General features: G+C 35.5%; 1 long non-coding RNA gene across 2 annotated transcripts in view; it reads right to left on the bottom strand.

Moving 5' to 3' along the window:
• Positions 1–26,908, bottom strand: part of LOC102155571 — a 78,803-nt gene that overhangs the window by 44,499 nt on the left and 7,396 nt on the right. For both annotated transcript variants that reach the window (XR_005366905.1, XR_005366906.1), the window contains exons 3-7: positions 20,572–20,639; positions 19,056–19,198; positions 4,943–5,129; positions 3,145–3,266; positions 2,132–2,222 (exon numbers count right to left, since the gene is read on the bottom strand). This is a non-coding gene — a long non-coding RNA (uncharacterized LOC102155571). The remainder of the gene's footprint in view (positions 1–2,131; positions 2,223–3,144; positions 3,267–4,942; positions 5,130–19,055; positions 19,199–20,571; positions 20,640–26,908) is intronic.

Below are 26,908 nucleotides of genomic sequence, written 5' to 3'. Positions count from 1 at the left end.
GACCACACCTGGGGCCCAAGGTGGCGCCAAACTGCTGGGCCACCGGGGCTGCCCGGAAAGGGACTTTCTGATGCTAACTGATCTCTACCTATTTTTCTCAGCTCTTTCTTTATTTCTGAAGACATCTAAACCAGCATATGTGAGGGTGTAGGCACTGATTGTTTCAAGACAACTAATGGGAGAAACATCAGCAGAATTCTTAGGACCTTTACCTTATCTTGTCAATGCTTCCTTCCCTCCCAAAGACAAATAGGCTACAGCTGATGGGCATTTAAGAGATTCCTAATGCAGGAGGAATAAACATTTTTCACTAGGTCTGAACTGACGAATGATATAGAGTGCAATACACAAAATTATGGAGACTTTCTGGAGTAGGAACAATTTCCAATAAATTGTCTGCAACCCTCCTACTTCCTCTCAATCGAGGCTTATCAGAATACAAGAAAAAGTGAAGAAATTTAAGAGATAATCTTGACTCCACTGTATTCTTTTTTTTTTAAGATTTTATTTATTTATTCATGAGAGATACACACACACACACAGAGAGAGAGAGAGAGAGAGAGAGAGGGGCAGAGACACAGGCAAAGGGAGAAGCAGGCTCCATGCAGGAAGCCTGATGTGGGATTTGATCCCAGGCCTCCAGGATCACGCCCCAGGCTGAAGGCAGCTTTAAACCACTGAGCCACCGGGGCTGCCTGACTCTACTGTATTCTTAAAAAGTAAATCATGTGCAAACTCAAGGACTTTAATTATGTTTAGTGTGATAGGGTCATAATTTACACACAAAAATTCAGACATAAGAAAAATTGTTTATTTTTACTACCTGGTTCTCCATTCTGGAGCTCCCATTCTCATTTGGTAGTGAAAAAGAAAACTTAAATTTCCATTCGAGGTAACTTAACTTCTTCCAATTTGAAACACATCACAGTTGTATTTAAACATATTTTCACTTTAATCCACCCACAGGAAGAAATACATTTTTTTCTTGTTGCGATATAGTACAACAGAAGTGTGAATATGTATGTGGGTGTGTATATAGTTAGATATAGATAGATACAGAAACAGATATAATACAGATATAGAGGGATATAGATGTAGTCAGAGAGACAGAGAGAGATTTAGCTGTTGATAATAAAATGGAACCTTGATTTCACCACACTTAACACTATGTGGGATGTACTTGCATGTTTCTATTTTATGCTATTTTAACCCACAAACTGATTTCAAGATATACTAATACATTATGACCAGCAGTTTAAAAGACACTAATATAAAAACCCTGACCTACAGCAATTTGTTTTATTTTATTTTTAAAGATTTTATTTATTTATTTATTCTTGAGAGACACAGAGAAAGAGGCAGAGACACAGACAGAGGTAGAAGCAGCCTCCTTGCAGGGAGCCCTATGTGGGATTGGATCCCCAGGCCCAGGATCACCCTGAGTGGAAGGCAGAGGCTCAATCACTGAGCCACCCAGGCATCCCTACAGCAATTTATTTTAATGTAAATTAACTCTAGATTTCTATTTCCTTTTTTTTTTCTTTTTTTTTTTTTTCTTCTGGAATAAATTCAAACTCTTAAGATATAGGAACATGAAAAGGTGACTGCTGAGCCTCATTACGGTGTTACCAGATTATACCTGAGAAGTTAAGTTATTACCCCCAAACAGGTTATTTCTACCCTTCTTCCCCAAAATTTATCCCCAAGAAAAGATCGAAGATTAATCGCCTACGGCACTGGGTCTAACCACTTGGCTCTCTCTCTCATTCTCTCTCCTCCAATTTCTTCTCCCAGAACAAAAAAGAACATTCTATTTCTCATTTTTATCCAGTAGAAATTGCCCTTAAGTCTTAACCTTTATCCTATTCTTGGTAGTATTTGGTCTGCCCATTGCTGAGGCAACAAGTTGTAGGCTCGAAAACAATCATCATGGCAGAGAAAAAATATTGATAAGGGGAAAATCTTATAATATTTCAAAAGGTTATCTAGCCTACTAACTAGGGAATATATTTCTTATGATACATTTCATAACAACTATACTCTATGCAGAAAACTTGTTGAAAATTACTAAAATCTAACACCTTCATTTTCTTATGAGTTAATTAGGAGCCTCAGAGGAAGTTGATATTACCAAGATTACTTCATTGATTCTGTATTGTCCACCCTCTCTATTGAATTCCAACTCCCTAAGAGATGTGTCCAGATATGTGTCGTTGAGCCAGCTAAAGACAAAATAATAAGACAGATAAAAGAAAATATAAACACAACCAGTCTTCCACTCCACTCCCCTTCTCTTCTGTTTTTCCCTCTCTACTAGTAATGAGTGCCCTCAACCTCTGACAACACTTCCCATCAGATTGCCTTCAAAGCTTTACATTAGGGTTAATTTGGTCTTATAATACCACTTCCTCAAACTAGAATACTTTTGTCAACACCCTGTATCCTAAAAATTCCCATTAAATATTTAGGCCTGGCTCAAAATTGAAGGCAGAGCAAAAATATTTGCTGAAGCAGAGATTTTTGCATTTGTTTTCTAGTTGTACTCACTTTTCTAACATGATACATTAGCACCACGGATTCAGCATAACCAATTCCAATAAAATAGGAAGCTTCATTATATATTTAATTATATTAATTAAATTGATACTGCCCTAATTAAAATACCATTATTCCTGAAATATGAGAAGTTCATTTAGAAAACAAATATATCTGATTTTGAGATAATAGAAAGTACCTCACATGCTTATAAACTGTTTTTTAATTAATATGATATCTATAAACAAGAAATTAAGTGGATCTGATTTTATAATAATTACACTAATGAACAAAGCATTTCTATCCTCTCAAATATCCACATGTTTAAGAAATAATTATTTTGTGAAGGGCTATGTGTTAATGAAAGAATTGTAATATGCATTAAACATGGTGCCTTATAAACATACATTTTAATTTCTCCTTTTCTCACTTTGTCAATGTTAAAATGATAATCACCAGAAGGAGTCACATAAAAAGCTGAATCTAATAACCAAAGTCAAATTAGGCTAAGTCAAATACATCCATAATTTTTTAGAAACCTGATTTATGCTCTTTCATATTTAAAAATATGAGTTAAAAACACTTGCCCAGTGCTTTTTCCCCTATTACCTTTCTCTTTCCATCATTAGAAATCAGGACCAGTCACTGTAATTTTGTGATTGTTCTTCTGAAAGTTGCAAGGGATAAAAGCACTTGACCTACATTTTCCTTTAGGCTCTTCCTTCTGTAACCTGAAAGAAAAAAATCAGAGTTCACAGTGAGAACAATAATCTTTCCTGCACCACCTACACCTTTATTCTCAGGGTTCTGTAATCAACTGTGACAGCATTTGAAGACACTAATCAGTCAGACTCTGAGATTATTGATCCCAGAAAAAAAGTGCATGAATGACTTCCTTTCCATTTCTATCTGTGGGTAGCTCCAAATAGAAAACTCAGTAACATCAATGACTCAAAACTACCTTCAAATCAATTTATGTGCTAAATCATAATACACAAAAAAGTAAAAGGCATAATGGAATTTGTGTGATACTATTAACATTTATGTTTAGTTTTGGGCAAGGTTCTGGCTCAAAGAATACCATGTACACATGTTCTTTCCTCCAAAGGACTAAGGAGATTGGGGAGTGGTGATTTGACTACAAACATTCCCATGTCCTCTTCTGGCCAGACCCTTTAACCCTAAAAGCCCAGTTTAATTTCAAATATCACATCCCCATGAGCAGCTAATAACGTGTTATCCACATCTTATTTATCTGTGTATCCCCAGCCCCTAATATAATGCCTGCCACATAGAAACAACATTAAAATATGGGCTGAACTGACCAAAATAGAGGTGGTCTCACATGCTATTGAATTATAGAGAGTTAAAAAACAAATATTTTTGTAATTACAAAATGCCATCCAATTGAGGAAATTATATTTATAAAAGTCAGTGTAAAAAATCCTTAACTCTGTATCCTCCCTAAGGGCAGAATGGGTTATGATTTTTGAGATACTTGGAAGTAAATATCAAATACAAAGCAATAATACACAGAATCTGAGACTAAAGTCTAAAACAGAAAGATAGGAAATCACATGGAAATTCATAAAGTCCACCATTTTAAATCAATTTGTTTTTGGTTCTTTGACATTTTCTCTGCAAAATCTGGTTCCATTTGGTAGGACTGTTACCTATCTTTAAGGCAGAACTTCATGGTTTGATTAAAAGAAAGATTATCTGTAAGCATTTCCAGTGCTTGACTTGCCAAGATGGTTGACCTAAGAATAAGAATCTTGGGAATTACACTCATAGTGTATTCGGCTATATAATTCTCTGCATCATCAGGGCTGAAAAATAGGTGTTTTTGGAATAGCTTTAAAAAAAAAACAAAACTTTCTTTTGCCTACCAGTACAGTTTTGAAATAAAAGGGAGGCTTTAGAATTTTCTTTATTAAGGTCCTTTAGAGTTAATTTCTCATCTGTCTGGCTTTACATAAAGATTCAAGAATAAAGACAATATTTCCTTTATTTTATTTATTTATTTATTATTTATTTATTTATTTATTTATTTATTTATTTATTTATTTATTTTTTACAATATTTCCTTTAAAAAGTTTTTTCTACCCCTGCGGTAGACATGAAATGGCACCAGCCAGATCCCCTCTTTCAAGGTAACATTGCCCAGAGACAAGTACAGTCAGCGGATGGCTTCCAGCTGCCAGCCCCTTCAGGGTCTTCTTCAGCTAGAGTGGGCCACTGCAGTTTGATGTAGAAGAACTTAAGCTCTATTCACTTCAGAGCTCCCCACTGGGTTAGCCAAGGCTTTATGGGCACCCCCATCACAACTCCTCCCTCTGTCCAACACTCTTCTTTCCTCCTTCCTTTGACAGGTATTAATCAGCAATAAACTTATGCCTTGCATTACCTTAGAATCCACTTCAGAGAAATCCAAATCCAGGCAGTACATATCAAGACTCAGCCAAGAGTGTGGGCAATAGTGTTGCGGGTTATTTACTATCCTGTTAGGGATGAAGGTGGCAGGGCAGGAGGGCACAAATTGTCCTTGACACAGGTGGAAGTCCAGTTGTTAATACATGAAGTAGGATAGTATCCTGGTGGAAGGGGACACACTAATAAGTATTGGATGATTATTTCTAAAGGTCACTGGTATATTACAGAAGGATAAAGAACAGCTGAAGATGAGTAACAGGCAACTGAAAAAGAAGTGTGAAAACCAGATGATTTACTTGGTTTCATTAAAATGTTCTCATCTTCTACAGCAGAAGGGCAGAGGAAGTTGAGGAGCAGCCTCATGATTTAATTGTCTGAGTGACTTAACTGCAAGGAAAACTAAATGCCAGGCCAAAGCAAGGCTGTTATGCCAGAGTCAGAGCTTTAGCTAGGAAAATTTGAGACTTTGACATCCAAGTAGAAGCCCCTGTATGGGATGGTGATATTTGAGTGGATACTCCTGTACATTCTGACTTGCCATCCTGCTCTCAAACTTCTGAGCCTGAAGTGCCCTGTCCCATGATAAACAACCCTCCATAGACCAGACACACACACACAATCTCCTACTCTCATACTGGAAAAGAATGTTGAGGCTTCTATCTTAAGAGGTAATGATTGGTCACCTTCTCGGAGTTTGACCTCTCTTGGTCCCTATGCCAATAGCTGAGATTAAGTTACAATGTAATCTTCCCAGAGCATTGCTAGGTCTGATATGAAAAAAAGGAGACTATATCTCAAAGGAGTTGTAAGACTTAGCTCGCACATAATGGTGAGAGCTAAGAGAGTAAAGTCATGGCCAGATTCTGAAGGTGCTTTATTAAAGTTATTACAATATACAATTGGGAGGATAGAATTTGGAAATGCACTCATACGATACCAGACTTAACACTCTTGCAAAGAGTAGGTGTTGCAAACTTGACACTAGGTTGATACTTAGAAACTTAGAGGCAGTGGTACCTGCATTGTAGGAAGAAGAAAGGATAGAATTTTCATGGTAAGTGGTGAAGGAAAGGATAAAAGGTATAGGGAAGTGGGCATTTGGGAATGAGTATACAATGTGTGCCCTAAACATCCTTCAGATGATTATGTTCCACCGGAAAGCCCAGAGGATACACCACCTATTCAGGCCAAAATCTTTAGTAGTGCTTCCTCTCTGGGCCAGTGTTGATGAAGGAAGAGGATGTTAGAGAATTTGTCTCACTGATAGCAATGAAAATGTTAGAACCCTGAAAAAGTAAAGGCCAAATCGTGTCACTTAAGCACCAGGTGGCCACTGGTACTAGTCCCACATTTTTATTTTAAGAGTGGAAGATAATCCTATAAAGAGTGAAAAGTCCAACAACATCTATGCAACTTTAAAGACCCGGTGGTCAGATGCATTCTGGATATCTCCTTTACAAGTAGGAGACAAATAATTATATTTTTCATATCCTACCATGAAAAAAAAAGTACAGTCCCTTTTTTCAGATTCTGGTAGCAGCATATTCCACACCTAAGAATACTTCTCAGGCCCACATACTGAATAAAGTAAAATGCTTCCAGCTTTGAAAGGATCCCAGAACAGGAAAGAGCTCTGCAGCTGATCCAAGTTATAGTGCAAGAAGCCTTGATACTTAAGCCACATAATTAAATAAAGCAGACAATTATCTTTTAAAGCATCTTTAAAAAAATTTTTCTGTGGTCTAGTAAATACAGAACACCTGGCCATGATCATTAAGTGACAATGTATGTGCAACTGCCCATTCAGAGCTAGATTTGTCAGCCAATAAATCATAAGTTTAGGTGGGCTCAGCAGCAATTTGACATATCTCAAACTGACCATGAGAAGGACCACAGGGTATAAGAAAGCAGCATAGATAGGAAACCCAGACCACAGTGGCATATATCACTACTGTACTAGTACCTATCTCTAAGTTTACAATTATGGTCATATCAGGTTTCCCATAAGACCTGCTGAAGAATAAGAACAAGGCTCAAACTTGGATTATAAGTATATTGGTTCAATATATGGGTCCAAGCCCAAACTGGGTATTAGCTACATTATAACCTCACTTAGGGTTGGGCTTGCAAGACTACAATAAGGAAAAACCTTCCAGTGGGCAGGGTTTTAGGCAGTGCCACCGGTCATCCACTTTGTGTTGATAATAAATGACCTGAATTAGAATATATAAGGACTATGGGGTGATAGTAAACGGCTTGAACAGCTGATTAGTGTCCAGAAAGGAGAAAAAAGCAAGATTAGAGATAGACAGATTTTGTGTAGAAGAATGTGATTGAATATAGGGGAGTGGGCATAAAGCATGAAGATCTCTATACTACTTATTGATACCACCAGAACACATTTACCATGGAAAAACTAAACACTTGACATTGTCAGTGATTTCTGTCAATAGCCACCTCAAAGTAGAGATGATGGGCATATAAATGAAGTAGCCATGGTGGCACATATAGAAGCTCCATTCAGACTGAGATAGCAAAATACCATAGATTGGGTGACTTACAAACAACAGAAATTTATTTCTCACTGTTATAGAGACTGGACGTCTGAGATCATTGTCAGTTGAGAACTCTTCTAGGTCACAGACTTCTCATTGTGTTTTCACAGGACAAGCTAACTCACTGGAGCCTCTTTTATAAGGGCACTAACCCCATTCATGAGATCTCTACTCTTGTCATCTAACCGTCTTCCAAAGACCCCACCTCCTAATACCATCACATTGGGTGTTATATTTTTAACATAAGAATTTTGAATAAACATTCAGAAGTTACGCATAGACCCATCAATATGGATTTCTATTTATCAAGGCTTATCTAGCTCTATCCACAGTCTAATGGTCAACCTATTGGCAGTAGAAAACAAATTTTAGCTTCCACTATGACACTATTTCTCAAGGAAACCAACTGGGCTCCTTCTGTACTAGAAGGTCCAGATATTTGTTGCCAAAGGAAAATACATATATTCTGGATTTTACTCATTTGTCCCAGAACTTAGTACAACATTGTGAGGTCTTACAAAGTATTGGCATGGAATCCCACAGTATCTCATCAGATCAGGAAAACATATTGCAGCAAACAAAGTATGATAGTGGGCTCATGACTACAGGACCCACTGGATGCATCACTTACTTCACTACCCAGAAGCTGCTGGCCTGACAGAGCATTGGAATGACTATGAAGGTACAGATGAAGCACCAGCTCAGAGGCATTATTCTGTAAGGATAGAATACCTTCCTCCATAATGCGCTGAAAGAAAGAATTGTGTATGGCATGGTGTCACCACAGAATGAATACATAAGTCCAGAAATCCAGTGATAGAAGTAGGAGTGGTCTCGCTTAACTTCTTCACTCCTGATAACTCCCTGGTGGACTTTGTGATCCTGGTAACTGTAATTTGCACTATGCAGGGTTTAAAGATCCTGAACTAGAAAGGGGAGTACACTTTCACCAGCAAATATAGCAATAGCCCCATTGATTGTAAACCAGGTTGATTTGATTCTGTCAATACATTTGTTTCTATCCCAGTCTGAAAATAAGTATACGTATGAACTCAGTTTCCAAGGACCACCACTTTCTACTCAGGAAGAAAAGCTCACAGAAATCCTGGAGAAGCTGCTTTCTGGATGCATATGGAGAAGTGGAACTTAAGCACCAGTGAGGAATAGTAGATACAGGGGGGATCTACCTAAATTCCTTTCCTTTTCTTTCGCCTCCTTCCTCCCCAAATTCCCTGTAAAGGAAGAGCTTCCTGCCCAGATATAGGGAGACAGTCACTAGACTGACTCCAGCAGTCGTCTCTTTCAAGTTCTACCTCTGCTACAGAGAGCCATTTGAGGTCACACCATTTTCATGAGTAGCCTTTTGGTAAGTAAGCTAGGTGAATATATAAAGATCCAGCAGTCCTGACTCAAAGTAGGACAATTCTGACGCACTGCTCAGATTTCTCCATCAATTTGGCCATAGCTTTGTCAGGCCTGGTTCACAATTAACCTGCTCCCTTTGTCCATTCTTTCTTCCTCCCTCTTCTTTCATAGGCAATGATAACCTAATAGATACCTAACACCCCAAACTCTGTCTCAGCTTCTACTTACCAAGATTCAATCTTCAAAATTCCCAACCCAAATCCCCCATTTCTGGTTATTAATATTTTCATTCTTTAATTTCTTAACTCAGAATTCCCAAAATATCTTCCTAGGAAAACAACACCTTATCAAGATATTAGCTTCTATCATAATAAAAATCCATGATCAAATGCTGGGTAATACTAAATTAAATGTTTTCTTACTGCATGACCGGACTGTTTAACCTGCAAAGGAACTTGTCACACACACACAAAACTTTCCATCCTGTGATCCCAAAGACATCAATCTCCTACTCATTGCCAGTAATAAAATCTTTGGAAAATAAATAGTCATGTGATGACCTTTTTCATATATTTTTCTAGGATCAGAAATAAGACTTCATAAGTACTGTAAATCATCAAACTTAAAATTATAAACACCATTTATAACAAGAGTTTAAAAGGCTACTCTATAGCGGCTGTGTTTCTTACCTTTTGGAAACTGAACAGAGAGAATCAATGAGCATAAAGGATGCTTGAAGGATACTTAAATGTTTAGTTTTTAATAATTTTTAAACTCATTTATCTTCATTAATATTCTTAGATAATTTCTTTTAAAAGATGTGTGAGATATTCAATCAAATCTAATTTAATCAAAGCTTTTAAAATCACATCTTGTTTCAGAATATGAATAACAATACTTTTTCCATGGAAGATTATCACTTTGCGTACACTCTTTAAGAATTATGGAGATGAGTAATTCATGTATATTATTTTTTCTTAAGTGAAATTTATCTCTTTTCACTTTGAAAGAACTTATAGAAATTTTCACTTAAAAATATAGCTCTTTATATATATTTTTCCACCAAGATTGTCTTCAGTTGACTAAATGATTAGTCTAAACCAATCACATTCCCCTTGCCACTCTACATTTAGAAAAGGATGTGTAACCAAATGCAGGATGATGAGATGTGAGAGAAGTTTTCTATGAAACTTCTGTGAAATAGGTCCTTGCTGCTTAGAAGTCACAAGAAAAGATGGATACTGACTTCCAATAGACACTGCCAACTCCATATACAATGCCTGAAAGTTCTAGTGTTGAGTTTCCACTACTAACATGAGTATAAAGTCAAGAGATGGTGGGGAGACCCAAAGCTGAGCCACAGCCTCCATATATCATACCTTGTTTCCATCTTACCTCTACACTTCCTCTTATGTGAGCCTAAACTTATTAAGACTGTTTGCACTGAGCTTTTCAGTTACATGAAGTGTATAGCATCTTTGCTTATAGAAGATTTCTAATTCTTCCAGAAAAAAAATCATAACCAAAAACCAGTTAATGTCCCATTTTAAAAACTGATTTATTCCATTACAATGGATAGAATTACTGAAGTATGAGGTAAACATACTACATAAATTAATGATTAAAAAGTACAGCTTTCATAAAAAGTAACCAACTTGAATAAATGATCTTTTGTTTTTCTTCCCCTTACCAAAAAGAAAAAAAAGATAGATGATAGATAAATAGATGAAGAGAACAAATTTAGGATATTTATCATTTTAAGAAGTCCTTGGTGAGATCCTAAAGTGTGCTATTATTTTACTTTATATATATATGTATATAATATGTAAATATAGATTTTACACATATATACATATATAAATATGTAAATGTAGATTTTACATATATGTAATATATATACTCCTAATATAAATATATAACTAATATATATTATATCATATATAACTAATATATATTTGTATACTAATATATTATATATAATATATTACTGATATATAATATATATAACTAATATATAATATATAACTAATATATATTATATATGACATATAACTAATATATAATATATAACTAATATATGCATAATATACATAACTAATATATATAACCTAATATATAGAACTCCTAATACATATATATTAAAATAAAGTTAGTTAAAATATAACTGATCAAGTTTCTGAGTTAGTGTCTTAACAAATTGTGGATGATTGGAACCTGGTAAATGTTTCAAATGTTATTTGTTTTCATAGCTAAGTGGCTGAAGCCCAGAGGCTTTCAGCAACAGAGTTGAAAGTGTGGTTTTTAGTTTTGTGAATGGATGACCATAAAGAAAAAGCATTTTTTAAAAACTTGGCAAAACGCTGAAACGCACTGGTATGAAGTGCATTGCATATCCATAGCACTGAAGTATCCGTTTTCCATTCCTGGGCTGAGATTTTTTTCCCCGTGGTTGTATTGTTCTGATTTCACGTACACCAGAGTAACTGATTTTTTGTTTTCTTGTGGAGTTAACACCAAATAAAAAATTTGAAAAAAAAATAATGAAAATATGATAGAATGATTGAAAATAATGATAGAATAAGGATTTCAAAGTGATCAGTAACACCACCCCTACTTTACACTAGCTTTCTAACACAATTCTGCATCCTATTTCTGAAATTCAGCTCTTGATTCAAATTCAAGAATATTTTCAAGAAAGAAAAGACATGATAAAAAACAGACTTCTCTAAATGGAAGAATGTGGCTTAACATTGCCATAGAATACATTTAGTCTATCCTCTTTATAGTGGATCTGAACGAAGAGTGTGGATGTTGAAGCTTTCAATTATTAGTAGTAAAACTGACTGACTGGTGAAAGTTCTCAAGGGACTGTATGGGTAGCCAGAGGCATGATTGTAGAGATAGTTCAAGGTAATGGATTAATATAGAAGTAATCCAAAATTTACTGAGAAGAAAATAGCTTTGATTTATCCACTAAAAACACAGGAAATAGATTCTACTGTTATGATTTGGCAATGCTCCTTGAAGAGTAGGTAGACTGAAGAACCACCACAATCACTGAGTCTGACATGAATCTAAAAGCCTACAGCCTCAGTAAAAAACAAACAAACACAACAAAAACAAAACATCCCAACAAAATTCTGGAATCACTTCAGCAGTCTTATAACTGCAATTAACTTTGTAAAGGAGCCAATGAGACCTTCAAAGTAAGCATCTCCAAAATCACCGTGATGTCCACAGGTGCCTTGGAGATAATTCTCCACATCCAACTGTTGTGATAAGACAGTAATGTTCTCTATGAGTTTGTATCCTTCAAACACACTCTGAGATGGGCCTGTGGCCTCTCTAGGATGATCAGAGCATGCTTTATTACCATTAATAAAGAAGATTTTGCAGCTAAATAAACAGATCCATTCCATCAGCAATTCTTTGAAGGGCTCTTGATCTAAACCTGTGGTCTTCACTAAGTTCTTCTAGTTGCATTCCCCTGGAGGGATATATGTGTGTGTATGTGTGTGTGCTCATGTGTAAGTAATTTTGAATTAGTATATAGTGTGTTCAGCTAATTACTATTGTTAGAAATAGCAGTACTGAATCTAGTTTCTTAATTTTATATTGTTTTTAACTCTTCACACCTTCCCCTTTGAAAATAAACCAAGAATGGTAGCCATATCCAGAGTCAGGAAAGATCCAGGAGACAGTGTGCAGAGCCACGATGGAGAAATTACCCATGCTTTCATCAGCCAATACTTATTGGCCACATATATGCAGGACTACATTGTGCAGAAGTGTAGAAGGGCATATTATCATATTTCTTACTTTGTGTACTCCATCTAAAATGGGAGTCCCCTAGAGAGTAAATACCCTCAGCTTTGTATCCCTCATGCCTAGCACACAGAGGTATTTTACAGATGCATAAATTAACAAGGAGTTTCCTTTGCTCTCTATTGGATATAGGTCAGTTGAGGAGGAAGTATGTATTCTGTAAGATTATAATATATCTAGTATATGTCCAGTCATCCAGTTGCTAATAAATATCCTTATTGTTCTCCCGCATTGATGTAATTTCACATTCTTCCCTCATTCTTCATTTCTGAGAATGGTGACAGGCATACAGAACAAGTATGCTGCAAACTTTCAAAGGCAGACTGTGTTAGTGAAACATAGAAATAGTTGACTTCAGCCCTGAAGGAAAGGTGGGATCTTGACAGAGGTTGGGGGGGCAGAAGTCATTAGGTCTCTGTGAAGGTGTCAGCTGATGTGATAGTGGAGAATTCTGGAAAAATCATGAAGAATCAGCTGCAGACCTCAGCAGAAATCATTACATATGAACAAACACCTGGGTGAAGATTTCTTTCACTGGACATTTCTGCACCGTGTCATTCATTTTTTTGAGCAACCTAATAAAATACATATTCATGTTCTAGTTTAAAGGGGTACAGAGAAAAAAATACTTATTTTCCCCAAATTAGAATTCCCTTGCACTTAAAATAAGATATTAAATTCAGATAATTAAATCTCTAAAGCAACTGACACTTATTATGGGAATATTTTTCTTCATATTAAGTAAAATTTTATCTACTAACAACTGTCAGCCACTATTTCTTTTTCTGTCCTCTGAAGGTACATTGAAAAAATGTTGGCAATTTTCTACATGACAACTCTTCAACATTTTGACAATATTTATCACATTTATCCTTGATCTATTTTTTAGGCTAAGTATATACAATTACTTCACTATTTTATTTGCTTTCTTTGGACAAATTTTATTTTCATGGGATTCTCCTTAAACTATAAGCAGAATTAAAGGTAATATGGCGAATTTTTCTAGTTGGTAATTATTATTTCTAATAATTAAAGAAATTGTTCTCTCTCAGAAATCAGGGCAGTACATTTTTTATTTTATTTTAATGTTATCTTTCTCAAGTGTATTAGTTTTGAATATTGTTACCTCATCATTCTTATACATTTATTCTTCATTGATGGATTCATTTAACAAGATTTCCAGTAAACAATTATTTGTGACAGGCCTTCACTGCCCACTATGGCAGCCACTAGCCACATTTGGCTTTTACTTTCTCCAAATGTAGCTAATTCCAATAAGATATACCCTAAGTGTAAAATATTAAGCACAAAGGCTTAGCAGCAAAAAAAAAAAAAAAAAAAAAAAAAGAAAAAAAGTCAAATTAATTACTAAACATTTAACATTGATTACTCAAATGGTTATATTTTGGATATATCAGATTAAACAAAATGGATTATTAAAATTAAGTTTACCTGCATCTTTTTAATGTTTAATGTGACCATTAGAAAATTTAAAATTATGTGACTCACGCTATATTTTTATCAAACAGAGCTGTTATGGAAAATTGCCATGGATCATCTATTCATCAATTCAATGAATATTCAGGGAAGTCTGACAAGTTTTAGGTACTGTGCATGCACAAAATGTTTTCTTATGTCTAAAGATGGTGTTTTGTTGTCATTTTAGGTGAGGTGATCTACAATATTTTAGAATGGGAAAATTATTCTCATTATCATTAGTTTTCCTTAGTTATGTAAGTTCTTGGAGCTAAAGTTATCTGAGGAATATGATGAAGATTACAGAATACCATTGAGCTTCTTTTCTTGAGAAAAGTATGGGTTGGTCAGGTTTACAAAATCCTGACTTTTAATTTGTGGACTACAAACAGCTTCATCCCTTCTCCAATGCCAAGTCAATCTAGGAGTACCTTTGGATTATCATCTTGTTGATGTCTGCTATGTCACTTGTTCTAATTCTTTTCTTCCTTTTCAGTTGAGGTTTTCCTCCTCAAGAGGCTTCACTTTCAGGAAGAAGTAACAGGGCTGAACTGACAACTAAGTTGCCTAAATGGATGAGATAATAGAAAACTGTTCCTCTACTCCTCTTTTTAACATCTGCCTTCTTCCATACTATTTTTTATGATGGAGGATATGAAACCATAGGCATATAGTTATCCTTGGGAGGACATTAAACTAAACTTTAGGAACAGTAAATATAAGAATTTGCCTGATGTAGAAATTCATAATAAACTATGAATTGTCAAAATTAAGTGCCTTGCAAAAGGAGAAAACATTGAGTAAAAATATAGAATATAATCCAATTCCCTCCATAAAATTAGAAAATAGTCTATTATATTTTGAAACTGAATTAAAGAAACTGCCACTTCCACAGGAAAGACTCCTATGTAGCAACTCTTCTTATCCTTTTTTAATGTACAACAAGAAGCTTATAAATAGCCAGCAGATGACTTGACAAAGTACTCTACATATTTGTTTCAAATAGAAATGGTGTTGGAAGAAGAATCCAGAAATCCTATGCTCATAAGCATGATAAGTTAGAAGACAAACTGACCCCCTAAAAATGAATATTAAGGAAGTGATTGAGTGCTTTACTTCGTTACTTAGTGAATTGATAGTTGGAGAGTTCACCTCTGTGATGCTGAAGAGGTGATCTTACTTTTGAAACAATGGGTTAATCGAGTTTATCTCTGTTATAAGAGGTTTATAACTCAAGTGGCTCACTGTGACAGAAAAAAAAAAAAAAAAAAGGACCCTTAAGATAAATTCCAGGGCTCTTCTATTTATTATGTACTTTACTCTTGATTTCAGCTCAGGTCATGATCTCAGAGTCTTCTGATGGAGCCCCCCTCGGGCTCCATGCTTAGCGGGGAGTCTGCTTCTCCCTCTCCCTCTCTTTTTGTCCCTCCTCCACTCGCACTCAACCTCTCTCTCAAATAAATAAATAAATCTTAAATAAATAAATAAATAAATAAATAAATAAATCGTAAAAAATAAATCTAAAATGCAAAACTATAAAACTCTTAAAAGATAATAATAAGGAGCAGACTAAACCATTCCCAAATATGCCACTTTGACATACTGATTATTTTAATTTAAAGTTACTTGAGAAACAGTTGGTGCAAGAAGGACACTCTGACCCTTCACTAATCCCCTGAAAGCAAGAAATAAATGTTATGTGAAAGGTACCCCCTGTACCAGGTGGGTAAGGGGCATTCTTATCACTAGATATAGGGGATTCAAGGTCAAGAAGTCTGTATGAACAAACCTTGTTACTTCATTGATTTGCTACCTCAAGCCCAAATCCATTTGTTTTGTCAATTCTTCATAAATTTATTGTTTGTCTAAAAAGTGTAAACCTTTCTGCTTTGGTCACTTGTTTAAGCCTCATATTTTGGGGGCTCTTACACATATGAAATTAAATTTTTCTCTTGTTAATCTCTTATGTCAACTTAATAATTAGAGCAGCCAAAGCACACAAAAGAGAATGAAAGTTTTCTTCCCCCAGAGTTACATAAAAAAAACTAGATAATTTTTGTATTTTGATGCATTTTTAGATATAATATCAAAGACATGCTCCATGAGATAAATAATTGATAAATGGGTCTTTATTAAAATTAAAAACTCCTGCTCTGCAAAATATAATATTGAGAGAATTTGAAGACAAGTCATAGACTAGGAGAAATTATTTGCAAAACTCATATCTGAAGAAGAACTGTTATACTAATTATACAAATAAATCTTAAAACTCAACAATAAGGAAAAGAAACCTAATTTAAAAATGACACAAAAAGCTTTAACAGACACCTTACCAAAGAAGATATATACATAGCGAACATGCATAGGAAAAGATCCTCCACAACATATGTCATCAGGTAAATGCTAATTAAAACAAGATACTACTACACAGCTCTTAGAATAGCCAAAATCTGGAACACTGACAGCACTAAATGCTGATGAGGATGTGGAGTAACACAAACTCGTATTCATTGCTGGTGGGAATGAAAATGGCCCAGCTACTTTGGAAGGAAGCCTGTCAATTTCTTATAAAACTGAACATACTCTTACCATACAATCCAGCGTTCATACACACTTTTTGGCATGGGAGTTGAAAACTTAAGCCCATGCAAAACCTACACAACAATGTTCATAGCATCTTTATTCATTATTTATTGCCAAAACTGGAAGCAACTGAGTTGTGCTTTGGTAGATAAATGGATAAATAAACTGTGGTAACTTCAGACAACGCAACATTATTTAACATTAAAAAGAAACGAGGTATAAAACCATGAAAAAAAACCTTAAATACACATCACTAAATGAAAGAAAGTCAATCTGAAAAGGTTACATACTATGTGATTCCAATTATATGACATTCCAAAAAAGTATAGAGATAATAAAATTTATTTTAAAGTATTTTATTTATTAAATAAAATCTATTTGTTAAATAAAATTATAATATTTTAATTTTATTTATTTTTCATCATTTTTATTATTTCTCTCATATTTGATATCTTCAAAGAAAATGATTTCTCCCAAAGGAGCTCATTTCTGAAGTGCTGATTGTAGCTTGGCAAGGTTTCGGGTTTTGCTTGGAATATGTTGTCCCAATGCTAGGATTAGGCCACTGAGGGGTGAATGGGAGGGTTTGAAGTGGGATGAGAAGCCCAGTTATGTGCCATATCCTGTCTGGCACATAAATATTGAAATGATGTTTGGCTAGTGTAGTTAATCTGATCAATACAATAATGTGGCCACGGAATTGTTATGCTGGATTTTATGCGCTACTTTTCCAACAATCTGGGATCTCACCAATAAGATAAGGGGAGCTTTTGGAAAATTTACTTATTTGTAAATTGGGGCCCACTTGTAATCTTAGTAGGGAGATGCACCTTGCTGGTATTGACACAGCTGAGGTGCGGACCCTAGCGTTAAACAGAACTGGATTAAAGTCTCAGCACTGTCACTTCAGAATTTGTAAACTTGCCAAATTTATATATAACTTTATATAACTTCTAAACACAAGTTGGTTCATCTGAAAATTGGTCATAAGAACAGATACACAGTCCAATGAGTCATTGTAAGGATAAAATCAGATATTTGTTATGTAAGTCCCTATATAAAAATAAGTTTTCCTTAAAGAAAAAGACCATGACTTTTTTATTATTATTTATATTGACTAGAGCTGTGTCCTGCATAAGAGAGATGTTCAATAAACATTTGTTTTCTCAGCTGCTCTTTGATCCACATACCCACAGAGGCAGTCACACTGGTCACACCATTGCTCTGACTTTGAGGAATCTATGTTTGAGGCAATAAGTAGCAGGTTCTTCTTCATAGACATGCAAATAAATTAAATTACCTGGCAACAACAGAAAGCTCACTAATGATGACTTTATATGGGCATAGCATCAATATGAGATTGCAACTTGAAGCATTTAATTTTTGAGCTTGTTATCAAAAGAGGTGGTGATGCAAATATTGAGTAGTTAGATTTTATAACAATACTTCTCTGATAGTAAACAGCATGAATCAGATGCTTATTGTTTGTGAAATTTTCAAAATAGTATAGGTGAAAAGAAGGCATAAAATTAAATGCCATGGGATGGCAGATGCTATTCTTTAAGCAGAATGTTGGTCATATTGACTCTGTCTATGTTGATACTGTGACTCTAAAGACTACATGGTAATTAGAGATGGAAATAGAGAGGGTACTTTTAACTTAAAGGTTCCAACTATCTGCTGGGGCTCCTGGGTTGCTCCTTTGGTTAAGCTTATGACTCTTGGTTTCAGATCAGGTCATAATCTCAGGGTCCTGGGATTGAATCCCCTCCGGGGCTCTGTACTCAACAGAGACTCCCTCTTCACCTTCCCCTGCTCTCACTCTCTTTCTCTTTCTCTCTCTCTCTCTCAAATAAACAAATAAGTAAATCTTTTATAAAAAATAAGTTCCAACTACCTGGAACACTTTAAAAATGCAGAAACCTGTTTATGTAATCTGCAATTTCCTTCTACTGAATTCTCTTAAATACCATTTTATAAAGCATTTCAAGTGAAAATAAAATAAGAATTTTTTAACATTACTTTCTTAAACTGAAAGAGCATAGAAAAAAATTTGTTTTATTTTTTTCTTTGTCTTCTTAGAGATGAAATGGCCATAGTTTTCTCTTGCCTTTCTAGGTACCAAGACCTGTGTCCCCACCAATAGAAACAATGTGAATTTTCTTTTTCATATTTCTGGCCAACATGCAAAGGGTTTTGCTGAAGTGACTCCAGGGACAAATCATGATCTTAAACTTTATGTAAGGTAATAAATTTGCATGCATTATCAGAAAAAAAAAGTACCTATCAATGGATATCATCCATATGCCACCAATCCTTGTTGGGATATGAGGATGAAATGCCTAGGAGTATATCTTGGTCTTATGGCAAGCTTTATAGATCCAATTTAATTGTTTTAGTCCAGAGAAATCTCAGTGCTGCTTCATCTTGAAAGAAAAAATATAATAAAAATTTAGAGTGCTTTCTTCTCATAAGATTTGATGATATGTCACAAATATGACCTGATTTTACTTCACAGGGTCATTGAGCTTTAAGTATCAAATACTTTATTCTCATATTACTGATGGGGAAAACTGTAAATTTCATAAACTTTCATAAGGGGACACAGTCAGTTGATAGAGAAACTCAAAACTGAACTCAGATAAGACCAGACATTCTAAAAAAAAAAAAAAAAAAAAAAAAAAAAGACCAGACATTCTGACTTTTCTTCTGTGGGTCTTTAAAATGCCTTAATATAGGGCACCTGAGTAGCTCAGTCCTGGGATTGAGCCCCACAGTGGACTCCCTGATCAGCAGGTGAATTTGATTCTCCCTCTTCCTTTGCCCCTCCCCCTCACTTTCTCCTGCTTTCTCTCTCTTAAATAAATAAATAAAATCTTCTAAAAATGCCTTAATATATATTTCAGTACTCAGCTTTTAAATACTTGGCACTATGGATCCTGTTGCTTTCTTTTGTAAACCAGAGAGAGAGAGAGAGAGAGAGAGAAACCTAGTTTCATAAGAAATTAAGTATAATTATTATATGCATGTTTCACCACTCTGCATTGTAAACTCCATTTACTTAGATTTTCAGTTATGAGAACTGAGTTACCTTAGTGACAAATGCCTCTCATTCCAAAGGGCTTTTAATGTGGGGGTGTGTGTAGGGGTGCAGCAGAAATACATCCAGTTGAACATAACTGGATGGTAGCTGCATCAATATCTCAATGATGATAATAACCTTTGAAATACATGAAAAATTATTCTAAATAAAGGAATCTCCATTAAATCAGTTTATTTATGTTAATGCATTAAATAATCACAAAATTGTGATTATATGGGAAAGAGAAAAATAATAATTTTGGTAGGCTTAACACTTAAAATATCATTTATCATGTGTTACACTTTGTGTGTATATATACTTAATTCTCATTCTCTTTAAGTAGGTTTGTCTTCATGAGCTTGACCAAATTCTACCTATACCAATATTTCTGATTCTTGACTCTGGAAAGAAGGCAAGTATAAGGAAAACACAAAGCTATATGACTTACAGTTGGTCTTGGAATTATTTTTCAGGAAGAGATTATGATTAGTTTCTTTAATCCAAGGGGCAATGGAAGGCCCTTTGGGAAAATTACTGGTTGGTTCAGAAAAACTCAAGAATAAGGATTGCTAATAAATTTCTATTAGTTTTGATATTTTAACAATATTTCCTTATTTTTATAATAATGTAGAAAATAGTTCTCACTGTATTTGATTCATTAAGACCTTGTTAAGCCATAAATGTCTATATATTTTAAATATTATTTCAAATACTTACCTTAATTCCAGATAAGTATTTATTGAGATAGTAAATACTCCAATTCTTTATGCATCAATTTTCTCCTTCTAAGATAAAAAAATGGGATCCAGATAAGATGTCCTGTTACCTGCAATCAAGTTTGTACTACAGGCAAGGAACTCCAGAAATACAAATATGGGTGTTACACAAGAATGAGACAGAGATAGCTGTCCCTTCTTCCATCCTGCATTCAATTTAGAAAGCTCAAAGACATGAGACAACATACAGTTACTAAGTTGAGGACATTAATGGGGCTCCTGGATGGCACAGCCGGTTGAGTGAATGACTCTTGGTTTTGGCTCAGGTCGTGATCTCAGGATCTGAAATTGAGCCCCAAATCTGGCTCCAAGCTTAGTATCAAGTCGACTTAAGACTCTCACTCCCTCTCCCTTTGTCCCCCCTGCACACACTTGTTCCCTCTCTCAGATAATCTTTTTTTTAAAAAAAAAGGATTCTCTTCCTGTCTCTCCACCTCTCCCCCTGCTCTTGCTGTATCGCATTCTCTCTAAAATAATAAAAAATGAATAAAAGTAAATAAATTGAGAACATTAATACCAGTTACTTGACTAATTCTAGGTATAACAAAGCTTTATGAATACTTACATTTTTTAAAAACATTTTTGAATAGGGACTTGAACTCATAACCCTGAGATCAAGACCTGAGTTGATATCAAGAGTTGCATGCTCAAGAGGAACTTCTCTTCCTTCCTTCCATCCTCCCTTTGCATGCATTCTCTTTCTCTCTCTCTAATTTTGGAAGGTATCTTTGGTAAAATACTTGTTTTTTTTTTTTTTTCCGGAAGTAAATATGTGTTTACCACAACTTAAGTATTCTCAAACGAAAATTCAATTATGTCACTGAAGATACAAATCAGCACTACTAAACATAAAGATCCTGAATTTCAAACCAATTTGAGGTGCTATAAAGTAGCTTCAAAAATAGTATACCAAATTCACAGAAGATATACATGATATTATCCTTCCCTACCATCATCACAGAATATGGAGTCATAGATGAGATACCAAGTTTTATGCATTAATATTTGTGACCTGAGGAAAATTGAATCTTTCTTATGATTTAATTTTGATCAGAGTTTTCCTGTCTGAACATAACTTCTCCCAAGGTTTTTATTTCATTCACCAGAAGGGCCCCGCTGCTTCTCTTATAGGAATAATTCTCTAAACCAACCAATAAACTGCTCAAAGTATGCTCTCAATTTCTAAGCTTTTAAAATAGAAACCAATTTATTTGGGGTACAGCAGTCAAACAAAGCAACATAGTCACCTCCTCATTATATTTTTCCAAGGTAGGATATTTTTACCCAACTGAACAGCATGGGACTAGGGGTTCTCTGAAGCAGAAAACAGCAAATGTGAAGACATATGCTCTTCGCCAGCACATCCCAGATTTCTGGACTTACAGAGTCAGTAATTGTTGTCTAGGTGAAGGCACAAAAAGCCCGACTTCCTCTTTTTTTTTTTATTTATGATAGTCACAGAGAGAGAGAGAGAGAGAGAATGAGAGAGAGAGAGGTAGACACATAGGCAGGGGGAGAAGCAGGCTCCATGCACCGGGAGCCAGACGTGGGATTTGATCCCGGGTCTCCAGGATCGCGCCCTGGGCCAAAGGCAGGCGCTAAACCACTGCGCCACCCAGGGATCCCAAAGCCTGACTTCCTAACTCTTCTTTAGTCTGCAACAGCTCTGTCAGCTGATGTGACACATTAAATGTATACTTCTAAATATTAGAAATTGAGAAAGTTTAGCAACTGGTCAACTCCCAGCATGCTATGACGACATGAAGGAGATTAGCAATGACACTTGGGAGGTTCCTTTCTCATTCTTTTTTACAAATTATCTTTTGTAAACGGTTTCAATTAGAAGTAGTTTGATACCAAAGAAGCAGAACCACCATGAGTGATATGAAATAATTCCTATAAGATATTATAGGAATTAGATCTAACACAATCCATGGAAATGCTTGCCTCTGCATATGGTGGTACACATGAAGTGCCTTGTAAGTTATGAGGAATAGCAATCAGGAAGAGAAAATGAGCATGAGGCAGCAGCAAATAAGGGCAAAGTGGCAGCCACAGGGGCAAACAGAAACTACCTTCAATCTCAGTGACACAGGTAACCTGTATAAAAATAGGAAGCCTTACAATGAAGCTGCCCAGGTACATGGCCCAGAAAATAAAGATGCCAAAGGAGACCCAATGGAAGCAAAGTCCCACCTGAAAAAAGTGAGTCAGTACCTCAATGCCAATTCACCTGTGGCAGAGGTATCTGGTGTTCTACATCAACCTTCAGTATGTCATAAGTGAGGCTTCACTTCTACCTTTCAAACTCATACAAATTTTTCTTTTGGCCAACCCTAACCTGAGACAACACACAGATGGCCAACCCTAACCTGAGACAACACAGAGAAGGAGATTTGAGAATAACTTTTGACCTACCTGGCCTCCAGATAAAACAACTGGAGTTAATCTTATTAAATTGACATCCATGGATCCATATTTAATTCCAAGTAGAGGGGCACCTGGGTGGTTCAATCAGTTAAGCATCTGCCTTTGGTTCAGGCCATGGTCTCAGGGTCCTAGAATGGAGCCCCAAGTCAGGCTCCTTGCTGGGTGGGAAGTTGGCTTCTCCCTCTTCCCCTGACCCTCCCACTGCTCATGCTCTCTCTCTTGCCCTCTCTCTCTCTCTCTCTATCATAAATAAATAAACAAACAAATAAAATCTTTAAAGAATAATTCCAAGTAACGACATTAATAAAAACCATAACTTCTGTCCAGCTTGATCCAAACATCCTTATACAATTAAAGATGTCACTCCCCATGGCGAGAAATTAAATTCCCTATGTCATTATAGCAAATTCTGGGGGCTGTTCATTTCTCTTCTAGCAAAGTCACACACACCCTTTTCTTGGTGAATCTCCTTTCCAATCAGTGCTTAATTCTAACACAAGAGTAGCCAGGAAGCTGTAAATTGAATTTGTTTGAATCAAATCCATGTACTCACAGACTTTGAATTTGGTTTTCATTTTATTTCAAATTTTGGTCCTGTAGCTACAAGAGATAAAATGTTTGTTTTTGTTTTTTGTTTTGTTTTGTTTTTCCTTGAGGACAGTCTTAGGAGGTTTCTACTCCTTTACCTGGACTTTGTTCTGGGAATCAAAAGCACAGAAATGACCCTTTCCCCAGAGTGCTCCAGCATATTTAGAAGTAACCAACCAATGCCATTATTCTATTTTTTACCTGTGGCAACAAATATTTGGTCACCCAAAGACTTTTTATATACACTTGATTAAAGGTATCTACAGGTTATAATTTAAGTAATTTTTGTCATGTATGTCATAAATTCTTAGTGTCCCCTTTTTTAGTGTCAACAGGGACACTAATGCTTTTAATCTAATCAGAAAATTCCATTCCATATAACCTAGAAGTAATACACATAACCTACCCCAAAAGTTACTTTCCCCTGGAACCACTTTGCTTACCAATTTCAGCTGAACTTTGATCAAGGAAGCACAATCATTAGAATAGTATGGAATAAACCATTTATTGTAGGGATTAGATTTTACATAGTGCAAACTGGTGAAGAATTCTACAGAATGCTTTTCTTTCTGTGCCTCATTGTGGCCCTAAAATCACTAAATATCTGCAGGGCCAAATGTCAGGAAGCTAATCTAGACAGAAGGCAGGAAGAAGAGTAAGGACAGAGTAGAACCCATGAAGACAAACCAACACCTGTGTCTGTCTCTCATCAGCTCCGACCTCCATAACACAGGTGATCTGTGAAAGAAGGTCTTTGCCACAGAACTGCATTCAAGCCTGGTCAGGATTCAGGAAACCTACAGGAAGGAATCCAGGCAGGAACTGAATTGTACTCTCCTTCCTTTCTTCCCTTCAATTCCTGTTGTTTTTCTCTAGAGAATTGCTCTCAGAGGATGATGGCATAAATAGTGAAGAGTCTAAGCTCTTAAACCATCTTATTTTCACTGAAGTTTTCTGTCTTTGTTTCAGATCCAAAATCAAATATCCTATCTGCCTTTTCTAACATTTGCTAAGAAAACAGAACCTTGCATTGGTTTGTACGGTTATGATTTTGAGATTCTAGTATTTACATGCTGAAATGCCAAAGGAATATAAACTAGAACATGCTTGTGGAAAAATGCTGCCCATTTCTTCCAGTGTAAAAAAGAATAATCTTATCTTTTTCACTAGTTATAGAGCACAGGTATTAGCTTGAAATAATAAGGGGCTTCTAAGATGTATAAATAAACTAGCAAAGCTTATCTTCATAGGATTTTAAATAATTTGATGGTCTGTAAGTGTCCTGAAAATAAGGAGTTTAAAAATTCTACACATAAAATTCATTGCAAGGGGTCTGGGCACCAGCTGAATGCTAGACTTATTGAATGGAATTATAGGTGTGATACAAGATATAATAAATTACTATGATTAAAGTCATATTTGAAACATCTACCTACTAAAAGGGAAAAAATGAAGCAAGAAATTAGCCAGCTAGAACTAATTAATAAATCAAACAACACAAGTATTAATTTAGCACTGAAATTATTAATATATGGCATTGTGTGAGAATTTTAAAAAGTGCTGGATATAGTTCCTGCCTTCAAGTTGGCTCCAATTCATATAGGAAGTAATAAACTGAATGTAGCAATGAAATATACTTTACAATGTACTTCTTCAAGATCTCACTTTGTCTGCTAGCTGGATGATTCCCTCGTCTGCTTTGGAGCTGATGTAATTTTCACTGAAGAGAAGACATCTCTTTTATGCTATGTCAGAACAGAGTCTCAGTTTTGTTTGCTTTTCAAAATAAAAAAGTGAGAAATCAACTTTGTGAAAAAAACATATACTTGAGCTTGTACTTAAATTTGTTTTTCTTTTTCCTTAAAGAGATAGAAGGACCTCAAGATAAAAAGAAGTGGTTTCTATATAAATAGTTGTGTCTCAAAGCAGCACATCAAGACTTGGCCTCTTCGATCTCAGTGCTAACAAAGTGACACCACTGGCCTTTGGTGATTTGTGGCAGTCACTGCATTTCAACTGTCTGAAACCAACACTACCTTCCAGCATCCTCCTCTTAAACAAGAAAAGCCATTTATCAGCTCTGCCTGATGAGGCCTGAGATGATGCAAAGCTTCAGCTGGCTTGTAAACCTTGTGGTGCTTGGACCAAGTTCAGCACTTCTACTCAGCAAATTTTCAGCACAGGTTAGTGTTAGATGCACACTCTCATTCTTTGGACAGTTCAGATAATAATTTTTGGTGTGTTTATGTACACTTGAACATAAGGTGTACATCAGGTTTATGTACACCTGAACCAAATGAATGTTGAAAGCAAATTACTAGTGTAACAATTTATGTGTGGCCCATGAATTTCCTAAGCATTGTACAATATGGAAGCAGTGGGAAACTGAGAAAGAAAAATGCATTGTGTTAAAATATAAAGGACGGTGTCAGAGATAAGAGACCCAAAGGCTCATATAAGAGTTAAAACGTTGTTTTTGTGTGTGCTTGGAGAATAGCAGGTAGTATCCTTCAGGCTTTTACTATTTGTACTGGTTGAAGTTGATTTATATTTATATATTACTTCAGTGTGGTTATTTCTGTTTTAAGCAGAGAAGTGGAAAAACTCCTGATAGAATCAAAGAAATCAATTTAGTAAGTTTTTTAGATTATATACTATTTTTCCAACACTGTGAGAGATTTTAAAAAGAATATAATCACGGTGTACATGTAAAATCCTCCTGGATTTTAAAAAGCCTACAAACTTGGTAGACATTCAAGGTTAATAAGCATCAAAATGCAGAGTTAAAAAAAATAAAAGACCAAAATACGTGGTTCTGAGAAGATACATGCTTTTCTCAGGGAAGGTTTCCATTAGGAAATGGGCCTTGAAATATATACTGACTTAGCAGCTATAAGGTCACATTGAGGATATTAATTGCCTGTTGGAGTTGCCATGCCACAGGTATCAAGAGTGAGCAGCAGATGAAGAAGAAATCAAGAGAAAGCCCCAGCAACAGGACAGAGCATGAGGTCAAGGCATAGGTCTCTTTCATGGGTATGGCTTTTTTTTTTTTTTTTTTTTTTTTTTTCCATAACAACCCACAACTTTGGGTCCTGCACTGGATTTGTGTCCTCTTAGGTCACCAGTCTTCTCCCTTCAGACATGTGACCAATCCCTGGAATGTCTTCCATCAGTGAACTTCCTCAAAAGGCTACCTCCAGATAGCTGGGAACCACTATTGCCTGTTTTCAATCCGTTTTCTCTGTATTTTCCTCAAA

Source organism: Canis lupus, chromosome 11 (assembly GCF_011100685.1).
Source record: "Canis lupus familiaris isolate Mischka breed German Shepherd chromosome 11, alternate assembly UU_Cfam_GSD_1.0, whole genome shotgun sequence".
In the NCBI taxonomy this organism is placed as follows: Eukaryota; Metazoa; Chordata; class Mammalia; order Carnivora; family Canidae; genus Canis; species Canis lupus.
The sequence above is the reverse complement of the archived record's forward strand: the minus strand, read 5'-3'. Positions and strand labels throughout refer to the sequence as shown.